The sequence below is a fragment of the Peromyscus eremicus genome, chromosome 7 (genome assembly GCF_949786415.1).
Source record: "Peromyscus eremicus chromosome 7, PerEre_H2_v1, whole genome shotgun sequence".
In the NCBI taxonomy this organism is placed as follows: domain Eukaryota; kingdom Metazoa; phylum Chordata; class Mammalia; order Rodentia; family Cricetidae; genus Peromyscus; species Peromyscus eremicus.
The window spans coordinates 95,536,929-95,547,513 of NC_081422.1; the positions used below are offsets into that span (position 1 = coordinate 95,536,929).

General features: G+C 41.6%; 1 pseudogene; it reads right to left on the reverse strand.

Moving 5' to 3' along the window:
* Positions 1-454: 454 nt before the first annotated feature.
* Positions 455-945, reverse strand: LOC131914467 (peptidyl-prolyl cis-trans isomerase A-like; annotated as a pseudogene).
* Positions 946-10,585: the final 9,640 nt, after the last annotated feature.

The following is a 10,585-nucleotide window of genomic DNA, read 5'->3' on the forward strand; positions in this document are numbered from 1 at the left end:
TAAAACACTGATTGACCAGTGGCCAGGCAGGAAGTATAGGTGGGACAAAGAGAGAGGAGAATTCTGGGAAGTGGAAGGCAGAGGAGGGAGACACTGCCAGCCGCCACCATGACAAGCAGCATGTGAAGATGCTGGTAAGCCGCGAGCCATGTAGCAAGGTATAGATTTATAGAAATGGATTAATTTAAGATATAAGAACAGTTAGCAAGAAGCCTGCCATGGCCATACAGTTTGTAAGCAATATAAGTCTCTGTGTTTACTTGGTTGGGTCTGAGCAGCTGTGGGACTGGTGGGTGACAGAGATTTGTCCTGACTGTGGGCAAGGCAAGAAAACTCTAGCTACACTTCGGTGAGAGTAGAGATGATAGGGTATTGCAGGCAGATGGAGTGGGGGCACTCTCCTGAGCTACATAAAGAATGGTCTGATGGGTAAGATGCTCATGAGTCAAAAGAATTAGAATTGTCCACAGTTGGAAGTGATGATATTGCTGGTCTTGCCATTCCCATATCCAAAACGCTTCATGGCTTCCATGATGCTCATGCCATCTTTTACCTTCCCAAAGACCACATGTTTGCCATCCAGCCACTCCATTTTGGCATTGCAGCTAAAAACCTGGGAACTGTTTGTGTTTGTCCAGCATCTTCCATGGTCAAGATGCCAGGACTTGTATGCTTCAGGATGAATTTCTCATCCTCCAATTTCTCCTCATAGATGGACCTGCCGCCAGTGCCATTATGGTGTGTGAAATCACCACCCTGGCACATGAATCCTAGAATAATTCTGTGAAAGGAGGATCCACTATATCCAAATTCTTTCTCTCTGGTGCTCAGAGCACAAAAGTTTTCTGCTGTCTTTGGAACTTTTTCTGCAAGCAGCTCGAAGGAGACGCGGCTCCAGGGCTGGCCATCAGCTGAGATGTCGAAGAACATGGTGGAGTTGACCATGGCTGCAGGAAGTGGCAACAGGGGACAGTGGCATCTACTCTTCTTCAATTTCTTGCTCTGTACAACTGCCTTTCTGGGACTTCCCTCACTGTGGGGGTGTGGCAAGCTGAGCTGAGACTCCCTGACTTGTGAATGTTTCCTGATCTTAGGCTTCTGAGATACTTCAGTTTTAGGCAATAGATTTTCTCTCAGGATGACACTCATCTGTTCTCTGAGTCGTAGAGCTTGACATATAGTGCTGGAGGAGACGCTGTCTCACAAAAGCCCAAATTGGATTTGAGACTCATTAGGGTTGTGGGCCTGTCCTGAGCATAAGACTGCCTGGTTTTCCCCTTAGAAGCAATTTGTTTCCTCTTCCCCTTCAGGGAGCTGTGCCACCAAAGCTCCTCTACATCATGCTCTACCCTCTTCCTCGTTCTGATACTTTCTAGCATTCTCTAACTTTGTGGATTTCTTTCTGTGGAAGCTCTTTCTCTGTTTCTCTCTTTGGAATAGAGTCTACTTATTTAAAATTCAGACTCTCTCTTTTACCAACTCATACACAGGCAGTCCTTATCTGCCACCTACCCAGAAGTCTGCTGTAGTCTTCATCAGCCTTTTATAACAGGGTCGTGCTGACCTTATACAATGAGTTTATAACTTATTTTTTCTCTTGAGTTTCTTTTAGGCTATCCAGTTTGATGCCATTTATTTGTTCATAGTCTTATTCTTTTATGATCCTATTTATATCAAGTGTAATGTCTTCTTTCTGGGCTTCATTTGATTCTCTTAGTTTAGTTGAATATTTGTCAATTTTATGTATCTTTCCAAAAAACCTTTAAGTTCACTGTTCTTTTTTCTATTGTTTTGTTAATTTCTGTCTATAATTTCTTTTTTTTTCCTGCTAACTTTAGGCTTAGTTTGCTCTTCTCTTTAAAATTTTTTTTTCCTTAAGTGTATTGTTAGGTTGCTTGAGTCAATGTATGAGAGAGAGGGGGTGGGGGAAGAGTATGTGTAAACATGCTCATGTGTGTAGGCAGTTATTGCAATAAACTTCTTCTTACTGCTCTTGGTGTACCTGTGGTTTTTAATGATGTGTTTTCATTTTCATTGGTCTCCACACATTTTCTCATTTCATTTTTTATTTCTCCTTTGACCCAGTGGTTGTTCTCAAATGTGTTGTTGAATTCACACATGTTTGTAAAATTTCTAGTTTTCCTTTGGCTGTTGGTTTCTAGTTTCACTCTGGTGTGATCAGTAAAGATACTTGGAATGAGCTCTGTCTTCTATAACACTTGTTTTGTGACCTGATACGTGGTCTGTCCTGAAGTCTGTTCAGTGAGTGAGTCAGGAGAATGTGTATTTTGCTGCTGTTTGGTGGAATGTGTACATATCTGTTAAGTTCATTGTCTGCAGGGCTGTTCAGGTTCTTTTTTTTTTTCCAAATTGATCTCTAAAGCATGTTATAACCATTATTGAAAGTGGGATGTTGAAGTACCTTACTGTTACTATTTTGATGTCTATTCTTCCTTCAGTTCTATCAAGGCTTGCTTTGTGTTTTTATGCCCCCTGTTGGTGCTAATAATAATTGACACATATTCAAGATAGACAATACATCATTGTAGAAGTTCCTTCTTTGTCTCCTGTGATAGTTTTGGTTTGAAATTTTTTTTTTACTTGAGGTAAGTATAGCTACCCCAACTTTTCTTCTGGTCACCATTATGTGGAACATCTTTTCCCCTTGCGTCTCTTTCAGCCTATATGTTTCTTTAAAGCTGAAGTGTTGGGGAATATTATTTAAAGGTGTGCTACTTTTGTTTATGTTGCATTTGTGTAACTTGGTGAAGCTGTGTTACTGTGCCTGTCTAAAACACCTGATGGTCTAATAAAGAACTGAACAGCCAATAGCAAGACAGGAAAAAGGATAGGTGTGGCTGGCAGGCAGAGAGAATATATAGAAGGAGAAATCTGGGAGGAAGATCTAGGAATGAGAGAGAAGGAGGAGGACTCCAGGGGCTAGCCACCCAGCTACACAGCAAGCTACAGAGTAAGAGTAAGATACAGAAGTAAGAGAATGGGAAAAGCCCAGAGGCAAAAGGTAGGTGGGATAAGTCAAGAAAAGCTGGCAAGAAACAAGCCCAGGTAAGGCTGTGTATTCATAATTAAGAATAAGCCTCTGTGTGGTGAGTTTATTTGGGAGCTGGGTGGTGGGCCCCCCAAAAAGAAACAAATAACAACAGTAAAGTGTGTTTCCCATAGACAATGTGTAGCTAGGTCTTTCTTTTACATTCTATTCAACGACTTTATGTCTCTCCCACCCCAGCCTCTACTTTATTTGTAGAAACATCACAGGACACCACTTATCTCTAAATAGTGTGTGAGTGTGCCACACCAGTCTGTATGTCTTTACATTGGCAGATAAAAGCCTTTTCTATGGGGCCTTCACAGGGTCTGGGTACCTTTGGGAGCCTGAGCTGGAGCAGGAACCTGGGACTGAACTGTAGCTGTAGCCTCAGTCTTGATTTGGGCCTTGGATTTTGGTGGTCTGAGCCTGCAACCCTTGGCCATATAGCTACGAAACTGCTTCCCGATGTTAGGGTGGGCCGTGCTGTGAAAGTAAGTCAGCAAAGCTTACAGTTGGGGCCCTTTGGCATTTTGAATTTAACTGCCTTGGTCATCACAAGGGCCTTGATGACCTCTGCACCTTCACTCATTGCTTTCACATTGTTTCCTGCATCTTCTTCAGGCCTTTCTTGTTATGCTTCCAGGCAAAGCACATGCTCCTCAGGAACTTGGAGCTGACCCCCTCGTGAGACTTATCGGTGTGATTGGGATTTCTTGATTTCATTTCTGTGTCATTTTCTGGACTAGCTGCATGTGATGTGGTTTCCAAACTTACAAGCGCGCGCACACACACACACACACACACACACACACACACACACACACACACTTGTAGAGACATAGACATTAAGCAATGCTGTTATAAAAAAAATAAAAATCAGAATCCCATAAAGCAGCACAGATCTGCTACTGTTGCTGTGCCCAGGATGATTTGAGTTTATTAGCTTCTCAATCATCACCCAGGAAGGAAATACTATGAGTCACATCATTAAAGTTCTGATAAAGTGCAGTGACTACAAAAGATCATAAAGCAGGTGAAGATACATTATAGCCACACAACAATGACATTTTTGGCAAATCTTATTAAACATTAAAAAATATTTTGTTTTATGCATATGGGTGTTTTGCCTGAATGTATGTCTGTGTACCATGTGTGTGCTTGGTGCCTGTGGAGGTCAGAAGAGAGCATTGGATCCCCTGTAACTGGACTTACAGATGGTTGTGAGTCACCATGTGGCTTCTGGGAATCAAACCTGCGTCCTCTGGAAGGGTAGCCAGTGCTCTTACTCTTAAAGAGTCTTCTCTTTAGGTCCATCTTTGGTAATCTTTATATCACAACAGATGGTTGGATGATTATTTAGGACCAGAACATATTGCCTAACAAAGCCATAGTGAAAAAGGAAGTAGGTAAGGGTACATGTAGACTGGAGAGGGTAATGGATATCTTTGTTCCAGTTATTTTAGGTAGGTCTAGCTGATGGATATAGAGAAGTTTAAGGGAAACAAAGCTAAGTGAATGGGTGAAGGAAATGGTACATTGGAATGAATGTTCTTCCATGAGGTTAAGGTCATTGTTAGAAATAAAGACAACGGCAGTGACAGTCCTCTGGGTGCTCACACCCGCAATGGTCCTGGTGAACAGATGGAAGAAAGGATGGCTGAAAGAATGAAAGAATATTCTCAGTAACCAGGAAAACTTCAGCTACACACATCTATGTCTCTGAGCATACAAAAATGGGTGAGTCAGAGTTATTAATATAAACAGTTACAGTGGCAATAGTATGTCCTAGTGATGGTCCTATTTTAAAAACCAACTTCAAAATCTGTTTCAAAATGTTATTTTAAATCCTGTGTACATCCTCTTTTGCATTTCTTTAAAGAGTCAAGTCAGTTGCTTACAGTTTATTACTTTAAACATAGGGAAGTACATCTGATATCTGTCCACTTCTCCCTATAGCTAGTAAACAGATGGGTACCAGAACCACTATGATGTCCTCATTGTGCCATTGACTATGTGTAGGCATTGGCCATGTGCAGGAATTGACCTTGTGCAGGAATTGACCTTGTGCAGGAATTGACCATGTGCAGGCATTGACCATGTGCAGGCATTGACCATGTGTAGGCATTGACCATGTGCAGGCATTGACCATGTGTAGGCATTGACCATGTGCAGGCATTGACCATGTGTAGGCATTGACCTTGTGCAGGCATTGACCTTGTGCAGGCTCTCCAAGGTCAGTGATGTGGGTTGGATTTCGGTCAGGATTGACTTGTTTTCTGCAAGAGCTGGGTCTCCCGCCTGCTAACATTTGTAATCTTTCCTTACTATCTAGCCTGCTGTAAAATTACTAGTACAGCTTCCCCAGGCAATGACTTTGTGATTTCCTATTTTTTTTATTGATCAATAAACAGTTTTAAACCAAAAAACCCCACAGTGAGAATAGAAACTTATTTGGTACTTGTAACTACCTGCCTTGGAGAAGAAAGAGGGATTGGAAAGATAAGAGCCTCAGGCATCTGCTGCCTTCTTGATGCCAACACTGCTAGATGAAAATGAAAAGACACAGCCATAGGTTAACAAGATGTGTGTCTGCACTATGCTGAATAACCTACTGCCTCCCATGGAATCAGCCCGTTGTATTCATGACCTGTGGATGCAAGCATCATCTTCTACAGACTCAAAGAGGGCAGGTTCCGGCTGTGGTGTGCACCACTGTCTTCATAATGCTATGCAAGTGCTTGGAATAGACTTACAAACCAAGAACTATCTGTTGAATAAGTGATTGAATAAATAATGTGGCTACTGGACTGAAGACTAACAGAGTGAATTTATTTATGTGTTACACTGGGACTGTTTCCTAGTAATTTCCTTGAATAGGTGATACACTAGGCTGTGTTTTCTGTTCTCTGTAACATCAAGCTTAGGTTATGATCATAAAGATCCTATAGTTACTAGTGATCCCACCCCCAATGGTTATACTTTCCAGTATCATGTTTTTTTGTTTGTTTGTGTTTTTTTGGGTAGGTGTAGATGAACAGTCTTATTAAATAAGAAACACAGAGCCAATTGCAGAGTTAAAAGCCCAAGAGGTCAGAGCAATAGCTAAAATCTATTTTTAAAGAGCAACTTGTTTAAAATATTTTTTTATGTGTGGAATAAATTTTATGCTATGGATTTTAGTTTATTGATACAAATTTAAACTTAATTTTGTTATACTGTATGTATATTTCTACTCTTGTTGGAGGTATTTTGTTTATGTAACTCATTTAAATTGTAATGGATAATTAAGAAATACAGATTAATAGTCTTCTATGATAGTCAAACTTGTAGCCATGTTAGTTAAGTTTTCTAGGTATACATAAGATATATTTCAGATAGATAGGTAATCTTCAAACACTTCAAAGACCTACAGAATATGGCATTTAAAATACTTTAAAAATTTAGACTTTCTGGACAGTGAGACATGTCTGCTCCTGACAGCACTGATTTACTTCAGAGAGGAGGATGGGCATTGAAGATATTCTATATAGAGTTTATCTTCTTGGCAAAAATAGCCATTTGGGCAAGAAACTATTCTTGCCTGGACTGCTTAATGGACTAGACATGCAGGACCCATAGGAAGGTGACCACTGAACTTTGCTTGGCAAAATGGTCCTTCAGGTTCCTGCTTCGCAGAGGAAACTGCCAGACATTCTACAGGATACAGAGAAAAATGACTGAGAGACTCTAGGCCTGTGGGCTAAAGACAGATGCCCCAACTTTACAAAGGAACATTAGGTGACTGTCCAGGCTGCCAGCTGTCTCTATCTACCCTACAAGACTCCCGAAAGTTGCTTGCATCCTTCTCCCATTTCTCAGGTAATAGTATATCCTTCTGGGGTCTTTGATGTAGTTGAAGACTAGTTATAATTTTCCTTAGTTATGATAAAAGATAAGTTAGATATGAAACCTTAGACTCACAAATATAAGATATATAGGGTATCTTCTTTAATTTTGCCAAATACAAATAGATTAGATATTATAAATAGACTAGATATTGTAACTGTAATTCTTGCTTGATAATTGTTTTGTTATCTGTAATTTTACTATGTGAAAGTTAAACCCTTTTTTTGAAAAAAAAAAGGGGGGGAAGTGCTGTGGGATGTTCTGTATGTTAAATGTGTTGCTCTGATTGGTTAATAAATAAAACACTGATTGGCCAGTAGCCAGGCAGGAAGTATAGGCGAGACAAGGAGAGAGGAGAATTCTGGGAAGTGGAAGGCTGAGTTGGAGACATACTGCCAGCCGCCATGACAAGCCAGATGTAAGGTACCAATAAGCCATGAGCCACGTGGCAAAGTATAGACTAATAGAAATGGATTGATTTAAGATATAAGAACTAGATAACAAAAAGCCTGCCATGGCCATACAGTTTGTAAGCAATACAAGTCTCTGTGTGTTTACTTGGTTGGGTCTGAGCAGCTGCGGGACTGGCAGATGAGAGAGAATTGTCCTGACTGTGGGCCAGGCAGGGCTGGAGAAAATTCCAGCTACAGGTGGGGACTTTGTTTCTGGGTAGATAGACTTCTAAAAATAAATTTCAAAAACAAAGCAATATTTTAAGAGAAACCAAATCAATAACACAGTGGATGATTTGTGATTTAAACTTATCATTCCACATGGGCCTATTTTGAAGGCTGAGAGGAGCTTCTCATATTTGTTGATATCATCTTTTAGTCAAGGAACATTTAGGGATAGAATGCAAAGAATCATTTTGGCTGGTTAAGCATTCAGGCTTTTGAGCAGCAGTTCAGCTGAGACCCATTCTGGATGAGGACTCAGAGGCCTCCAGTCTGAGGGAACAAGACCAGCTGAGAAGTTGGCCAGGTGAGATTAGCTGTGGCTTGTTCTGTCTCTCTGACCATCCAGCATTTCACCCCAATAACTGGCCCTGGGTTTGATTTTATTAACGAGAACTTTTTAAGATTCCTGCTACATCGTTTTAAATAACATTGCATCATTTCCCTTTCCTGATAAGAAATTCAAGAAACACTAACCTTCTGGTTTTCTTATTTCCTATGGTGGTATCGGCTGACCAACTCCTGCTGCCTGTGTGATGATCATGACTAGGCTTGGAAAATTCAGTGACAACCAGGGCAGGATCTCAGGAAGAAAGGAAGAATAGGAGAGCTAGTTTGTAGGTCACCAAAGCAAGAACATTCTTTGTGTGTGTGTGTGTGTGTGTGTGTGTGTGTGTGTATGTGTGTATGTATGTATGTAGTATGTATGTGTATCTGTGCTATAGAATGCATGTGGAGGTCAGAGGACAGCTTTCAGGAGTAAGTCCCTGGAGGTTCTTCAGTCTCTGTTTCCCATCTTGCCTTAGACATGTTGGGATTACAGATGAGTGCTGCCACATCTGGATTTTTTATATGCATTCTGGGGTTCTGAACTCAGGTTGTCAGGCTTGGGTGGCAAAGTCTTTTACCCACCAAACCATCTTCCTGGCCTCAGGAATCTTTTAAATAATAATAAAATTTCCCTTTGTTTGCTAAGCCTGGCCTTGGAGGCACTGGGATCTGAAGGAAGCTTTTATTTTTGTTGCTCATTTTCTATATAAGGAAGCTAGTTCAAGATTGAAGCCAGAGGAGCCCTAACTCCAGTCTGGACCCTGATTGTGAGTCCTGTTTACTGTCCTGCTGTCCTAACCTATCCTAGATGAAAAGGCCTCTCAACCTCTTTGTTATCCCCCTAGTACACCCACATGTCCAGTTACTGGTGGGAGCTAAAGTAGACATTTCCTCTAGTACCTTCTCTGGCTCACCCTCTCACCTTTAGGTTGCCTGGCTCTTGGGTCCTTCCCAAGACACTGACAAGATGCTGACTTGTAGCTGGGTGTGCAGCTCACTAACCTGAGGTTCTAGATATAGTCTCAACGTCAGGAAAGTTGCCCAATGCCCATTGGCTCCTTTTGCGATGCTTCCAGACTGGCAGACCTCAGTAGCAGTGTGAGGCATAAGGCCTTCCACACAGCCAACTGATGCAATTGATGAAAACCCTGTCCTTTTTAAAATGTCCCAGTAAGCCAAAATAACTCATATTTCCCACATAACGTTTGAGCAGATTTATGTCCCTTTAAGAACACATGTGGTGTAAAAAGATGAAGGGAGAGAGGGCCTAAAGTTTTACATATGGTAGCAAGGTAATCCTAGCCGAGTTGGCTTCTCTCTGGAGAGAGCCTGTGGGGTATAATTAGCGCAGTGCTAGCCATCCCAACAGATCTGTATTTGAGCAAATTGTGGCTAAGATAAAATTGGAACCAAGGCTAAATTTATCAATAACAAGAATTTTTTTTTTAAAAGAAAAGACAAATGAAGTTGAAGTTTTTCTTTGTTTATTTTAATGTCCAGACCATTTCTGAGCTGACTTATGCCACAGCTTTGGTGAATTTTTCCTTTTTTTTTATTATTTTACAGTTAATTGGATTTCCAGGTTTTGCAGCCAGTCACCACAATTGATCCCTGAAAAGATGGATTTATTGCTTAGCCAGGCAGAATTCTGACAATCTTCAGAGGCTGGAAAATAAAAGAAAACAGCCCAGACATAGAGTACTATGGGTCATCATTGGGTCAGACCAGCAAGATATGTTAGAGCTGGCAGGTTTATGCTCAAACTTCAACACAAGCAATCTTCTTGCTAAACGGGCAACACCAGGGCCCAGTGGAATATTTTGTAGGATGCTGTCAGTGATTCATGTTTAGGAGAAAATGGACCTCAGGATGACACCCTGAGGCAGATGTCAAATCTTAGACAGGTTGGACCTGTGAGCAGAGAATTGACTAAACTTGAAACAGCTCACACCTTTGTTGTCTCTAGCTTAGAGTAGAACCATATTTTGCCTAGTGAGTGGCTCTCCTAGAATGCTATACAGGCTCAGTGGGCAGAAACAATACAGAACTAAGCCTACAGCTACTCATTTTATTAGTCAAAAAACAGCAGAACATTGCACTAAGGAGCTGACAGGGTCTGCCCTCAGCTGGGAGCTGCAGGGGTCTGCCCTTACCTGGGAGCTGGAGGGTGTCTGCCCTCACCTGGGAGCTGGAGGTGATCTGCCCTCACCTGGGAGCTGGAGGGGGTCTGTCCTGGTCTGAGAGTTGCTTGCTAGGAGAAAATATTGCAACTAACACCCAAGAGACTGAGTATACAGATGGCCAATATAGAGAACTGAACTCTGGCCCACAATCTCCACTCACTAGCCTAGAAGAAAGTCTGGAAATAGCCTCTGTGATGACTGGCCTCAAATGATTAACTCAATTAGTAACTGAAAGCGTTCCCATTTTTTCCCAATTTACCATTAAATAGAGAATACCAAACATGCCCCCCAACCAATCACATAGCATCCTTCCTGAGGTCCATTCCCTTCAGCTAGCCTCTCCACAAGAGTTTCCATTTGAGACAGAGCCAAAGCTTCCCTTCACCCCACTTTAAAGCCTCCTTCCTCCCCTGCCTGCCTCTGTCTACCAGAGCTAAGCAGTGGTGGGTGGCCGCCTTGCTAGA